The 6,376-nt window shown below is 43.5% G+C and overlaps 2 long non-coding RNA genes across 2 annotated transcripts; both read right to left on the reverse strand.

Moving 5' to 3' along the window:
* Window positions 1-800: 800 nt before the first annotated feature.
* Window positions 801-2,061, reverse strand: LOC123185468 (uncharacterized). Its single transcript, XR_006493403.1, has 3 exons — window positions 1,856-2,061; window positions 1,531-1,779; window positions 801-951 (listed from the first exon to the last, which is right to left on the reverse strand). It is a non-coding gene; the product is annotated as an uncharacterized lncRNA (long non-coding RNA).
* A 2,973-nt stretch (window positions 2,062-5,034) lies between these two features.
* LOC123185469 (uncharacterized) lies at window positions 5,035-6,134 on the reverse strand. The gene is made up of 3 exons (XR_006493405.1): window positions 5,941-6,134; window positions 5,621-5,866; window positions 5,035-5,049 (listed from the first exon to the last, which is right to left on the reverse strand). It is a non-coding gene; the product is annotated as an uncharacterized lncRNA (long non-coding RNA).
* Between the last annotated feature and the right edge of the window lie 242 nt (window positions 6,135-6,376).

The raw sequence follows: 6,376 nt of genomic DNA on the forward strand, positions 1-6,376 counted from the left end.
CATTGTGCTAGTCCCTGGATCGACTCGCTAGCACACACAGTACATATGAATACCAAATAACAAGTGCATCATTTACTACAACGTATGATCCAGAATTCATAAAGTATTACAAACTGAGTAGCACATAGCTAACTTTATTCAATAATATCAACTGAAAGGTAGCATAATAAACGACGAGTCCATCAATGCCCACTAGAGAACATGTCGAGCGAAGGCTCGCAACCCTAGTGTATCTCACTGATCATCTGAAAATCCTGTAACATGATAAGTTGCAGCCACAAAGGGTCAATACATTGAATGTATTGGCAAATCACACAAAATGATATAGCAAACCTACATCCACAAAACAATGTATGACAAACAAAACACACAAGTTAGTTTGGAGAAGAATGTCTTCACCTACCTCCACTACCTGAACTCACAACCGTCTCTAGTTTACTCGCCCAAGATAACCCAAAGATTCTAAATAAACATGACAAGAACTTCAGAAGTATGTCTCAAGTGCGCTCTGTCAGTGGCGCATTCTCTAGGAACAATAGAGCGCTCTGCCAAGGACGCATTCACCTGATTTATGTTCTGAAAACTATACCTCGCCTCAAGTGCGCTCTGTCAATGGCGCATTCTCTACGGACAATAGAGCGCTCTGCCAGTGACGCATTCACCTGGTTAATAATCCTGAGCCTACGGCTATAAACACTCACCACTTTCATGGATCACTCGACACATGCCCACGTCTACCATAGCAAGTTGATCACACCATCAAAAAAAATACAATCAATGTCAGAATATGACCACAGAGAACATACATATCAAACCAAGCACATGTCAAAGCATAAAAACCACACATGCATAGCAGAATATAGGATGAGCAAAATCAAAGGTGCAACTTGCCTTGAATGCTGTTGAAGTATTCTAACGCTCAATTCTGATCCGCTTCACACTCCGGACAATCTATACGATTAACGAAGGCACCGATAAATAAACCGTACTCCCATAACACCACAATAAAGTAAACAGCAACAAATTCAAATAAAAACTTAAATAACAGAACTTATCAGTAGGTATATATCATCTACATGCTAGCAGGATCACAATGCAAAAAGAATCAACTGAATTGGATCAATGGTTTAAAAGATATGGTCTCCGGATGTTTGAATTCAAATTTAAACAACTTCATATTTGAATAGTTCAACAATGTGAAATTTTGGTTCTGCGGTATTCTCCTGGTCTCTACAAGTACACAGGAAAAAGAATCGATGAATTTGGAGTTCCGGATGTCAAGATAAACCTAAATGAAAATTTGATATGGAATCTGCAAAGAAAAATTATACCATAATAGCGTTCTGGGAAGAACTGCCGCGGCTGCCGTGGACGTGCCACGTGTCGCATGACGACTGGATGGAGGTTGTTTGCTGCTGTGGCTAACCGACGAACATCCACTAAATAGTGCATACCGGTTTATAGAAGAAAAAAACAGCACTAATCTAATCCAGACCGTCGGAGGGAGATCAGACGGATGGGATGACTCACCGGAGAGGAACAGAGTATGCCGGCCGGAATTGAACGAGACGGCGGCGGCGCAGCTCGGATTTGAAGCTGGCGTCGCTGGAGAGCCCTCCTGAGCTCGGGGAGAACAGGACAAGGCGAGGAGGGACACATCGAACTCCAAAACGTCCTCCGGGACGACCGGGCCTTCTGCTAACGTAGGTGAGGTTCGGCTGGAGCGGCGACGGCGGTGTTCGTCGGGGCGGAGGTCGAAGCACTCGGGTGGGTGCTTTCCTACGAGAACTAATAGGTGGGGGAGAGATACGAGACCATGGGTAAGAGAATAGGGGCAGAAGGAGAAGCTAGGAACCTTCTGTGGCGATGAAATCGAGTGGCGGAGGTGCTCCTGCGGTGGCGGACTCCGGCGAGATCCGAGCGAGGTGAAACGGGCACGGGAGAGAGGGATTTTGCCAAAAATCGGCATAGGAGAGTAAGGGGACTATTTATACAGAGTCAAGACTGGGTGAGGGACAGTAGATCGATCGGAAACGATGGGGATTTGGATCGGGAGGAGTCTCCAGGAAGAACACGGGCAGAGGAGAGAGATGACAAGCGGTCCATCCCTGTCAGCGGGAGAGAGAGAAGAAAAGAAAAACAAAACGTGAACTGCGGGGTGAGCTGCGGCTGTGCGGGAAATGGGCTGGCCTGCCTGCTGGGCTGCGCGCGTGGGCGAGGAATAGGAGCTGGGCTGCAGCTGTGCTGCACGACACCACTGTGCACACGTGTGCGGTTTCTCTTTTTTTTAAACCTCTGCTACAGAAGTAATTATATAGCTAAACAAATCTAAAACAAAACAAAATAAAATTACCAGAACACATAGTAAGACATTAATGCTACTTTACAAAATAGTGAACATTTTTAAAACACAAATACACTAGAAAGAATATTTTGCAATACACGCATATAAAGAGTATGATGACAACTATAAAATAATTTTGAGTTACTACAATGCCAAAGATAATTTAGGTGGACACCAGAATATACTCTTAGCATTTTCTAATGGGGAGAAGTCATATTATGTCCACTCCAAATATATTGCCTTGAGTTGAAAAACACTTTGAATATTCAGAAAATTTAAATAAGCATAGAAATCATGATGAAAAGAATGATCCTATTAACATTCCAAATTTTAAAAATTTGGGATGTTACAAATCTACCACCCTTAAAATGAAGCTCGTCCTCGAGATTCGAAGAGCCTAGAAAGAAAAGACGAGGGTTGGGGGTCTCCTTGAATATCCATTGTTCGTCCGAGAGTGTGGAGTACTACCACCCTTAGAATATGAGTCATCGGTCTTCAAAACTCTTACTCCTTCGAGGAAATCCTCCACACATATGTCTTACACTCCTTTGAAATTCCGAATCCCTTATCAAAAGAGCAGTCTTCCATAAACTAAAACTTCATGGCTCATAGGTCTTGCGCCAATACTAAACAAATATCGATACTCTCATGGTGGTCATCAAGAATGGTTCCTGCAGAAAAGAGTATTGGTTTATTCTCACCATATAACCTACTATTGGCAACGGGTGCCTTCTACAGGGATCAACGTCACACCATTCTAAGGTTGAAGGCTTAATAACGAGGTCTCTCTGCTATAGGTATGTCACTCTAGATTTACCATTCCACATAGCAAAAGCGAATAATAAGAGTAAGTCGGCATGGTGATCAATCCATTCCGCACCCAAATCATTACTTTGTATATGGTTTAGAAAATCTCGCATTCTAACACACGGGCATCCTCACAAGTATTGCAGAAACTTCTCTTGTTCACGAACCAGGTTTGGATAAGTCAATTTGTTCTGCATGCCAAACAAATCAGCTATCGTTCCTGTCAACTCTCAAGTTAGCGTCAACTAATATAAAACATCTACTAAAGAATTATAGCTTCCTCTAGGGTTCTTCCTTCAGCAAGATTGTGCTTGCTTCTTGTCAAATCTTGGTGCATGTGGTAAAGCTTGAAGTCATCACTTGGTTGCAGCATATATTAGGATATATATATATAGAATAAAGACCTAAAGGAAAAACACTACCCATATGCATCATGCTAGCAACAAAACTCCCAAATCAAACAATTCACACAAGTCACCAAAACTATCCTAAAGTAATCACATCAAAAGAGCACATATGATCAATCAAAGCACCCAATTGCATAATACAAAGAATCCACGAAATATGACAACACGGAAAGCAATGACCAACCAAACATATGGCATACCACACAACACAAGCAAAACCTACAGGTAAGGTCATATCCACAAGAGATATGATCTCATCATACTACCCCAAATCGTTTATCAGGCACAACTTAGTAATGGTGGTCTGTCAACTAAAACTCCTTAAATGACACTAATAATAATACCAGGGGTCATACATATTTGAAAAGTAAAGATATGAGTACAAGAGTATGATCTAACAAGTAGACAACAAGTTGTAAAACAAGTTTTTCACTCCTATGGCTTTTCTAATCCATTTTCTAGGGTCACGACCTGCAGTCAACACATTGCTCTGATACCATCTATAACGACCCAAATCTGGTAAGATTCGATGTCTCTGTGCTCACTATGCTAGTCCCTGGATCGACTCGCTAGCACACACAGTACATATGAATACCAAATAACAAGTGCATCATTTACTACAACGTATGATCCAGAATTCATAAAGTATTACAAACTAAGTAGCACATAGCTAACTTTATTCAATAATATCAACGGAAAGGTAGCATAATAAACGACGAGTCCATCAATGCCCACTAGAGAACATGTCGAGTGAAGGCTCGCGACCCTAGTGCATCTCACTGATCATCTGAAAATCCTGCAACATGATAAGTTGTAGCCACAAACGGTCAATACATTGAATGTATTGGCAAATCACACAAAATGATATAGCAAACCTACATCCACAAAGCAATGTATGACAAACAAAACACACAAGTTAGTTTGGAGAAGAATGTCTTCACCTACCTCCACTACCTGAACTCACAACCGTCTCTAGTTTACTCGCCCAAGATAACCCAAAGATTCTAAATAAACATGACAAGAACTTCAGAAGTATGTCTCAAGTGCGCTCTGTCAGTGGCGCATTCTCTAGGAACAATAGAGCGCTCTGCCAAGGACGCATTCACCTGATTTATGTTCCGAAAACTATACCTCACCTCAAGTGCGCTCTGTCAATGACGCATTCTCTAGGGACAATAGAGCGCTCTGCCAGTGACGCATTCACCTGGTTAATAATCCCAAGCCTACGGCTATAAACACTCACCACTTTCATGGATCACTCGACACATGCCCATGTCTACCATAGCAAGTTGATCACACCATAAAAAAATACAATCAATATCAGAATATGACCATAGAGAACATACATATCAAACCAAGCACATGTCATAGCATAAAAACCACACATGCATAGCAGAATATAGGATGAGCAAAATCAAAAGTGCAACTTGCCTTGAACGCTGTTGAAGTACTCTAACGCTCAATTCTGATCCGCTTCACACTCCGGACAATCTATACGATTAACGAAGGCACCGATAAATAAACCATACTCCCATAACACCACAATAAAGTAAATAGAAACAAATTCAAATAAAAACTTAAATAACAGAACTTATCAGTAGGTATATATCATCTACATGCTGGCAGGATCACAATGCAAAAAGAATCAACTAATTGGATCAACGGTTTAAAAGATATGGCCTCCAGGAAGTTTGAAATTCAAATTTAAACAATTCATATTGAATAGTTCAACAATGTGAAATTTTGGTTCTCGGTATTCTCCTGGTCTCTACGAGTACACAGGAAAAAGAATGCGATGAATTTGGAGTTACGGATCTGAAGATAAACCTAAATGAAAATTTGATATGGAATCTGCAAAGAAAATTATGCCATAATAGCGTTCTAGGAAAAACTGCCGCGGCTGCTGCGGACGTGCCACGTTGTCGCATGATGACTGGGCTGGAGGTTGTTTGCTTCTGTGCTAGACTGACGAACGTCCACTTAAATGTCATACGATTTATAGGAAAAAACAGCACTGATCTAATCCGACGTCGGAGGGAGTCGACGGATGGGGATGACTCACCAGAGAGGAACAGAGTTGCGGCCGGAATTGACGAGACGGCGCCGGCACGGCTCAGATTTGAAGCTGGCGTCGCTGGAGAGGCCTCCCGAGCTCGGGGAGAATAGGACGAGGCGAGGAGGGACATGTCGAACTCCAAAACATCCTCCGGGATGACCGGGCCTTCTGCTAACGTAGGTGAGGTTCGGCTAGAGCGGCGACGGCGATGTTCGTCGGGGCGGAGGTCGAAGCACTCGGGTGGGTGCTTCCCTGCGAGAACTAATAGGTGAGGGAGAGAGACGAGACCATGGTCAGAGAATAGGGCAGAAGGAGAAGCTAGGAACCTTCTGTGGCGATGAAATCGAGTGGTGGAGGTGCTCCTGCGGTGGTGGACTCCGGCGAGATCCGGGCGAGGTGAAACAGGCACGAGAGAAGGGATTTGCCAAAATCGGCAGAGGAGAGTAAGGGGACTATTTATACGGAGTCAAGACTGGGCGAGGGACAGTAGATCGATCGGAAACGATGGGGATTTGGATCGGGAGGAGTCTCCAGGACATGGGCAGAGGAGAGAGATGAGAAAGTGGGCCATCCCTGTCAACGGGAGAGAGAGAAAAAAGAAACAAACGTGAATGCGGGTGGGCTGCGGGCTGTGCGAGGAAAGGGCTGGCCCTGCTGCGGGCTGCGCACACGGGCGGAAGGAAAGGAGCCTGGCCAGCTGTGCTGACGACGAACCTGTGCACGCGTGTGCGGTTTATCTTTTTTTTAAACCTCTGCTATAGA

Source organism: Triticum aestivum, chromosome 2A, assembly GCF_018294505.1.
Source record: "Triticum aestivum cultivar Chinese Spring chromosome 2A, IWGSC CS RefSeq v2.1, whole genome shotgun sequence".
In the NCBI taxonomy this organism is placed as follows: domain Eukaryota; kingdom Viridiplantae; phylum Streptophyta; class Magnoliopsida; order Poales; family Poaceae; genus Triticum; species Triticum aestivum.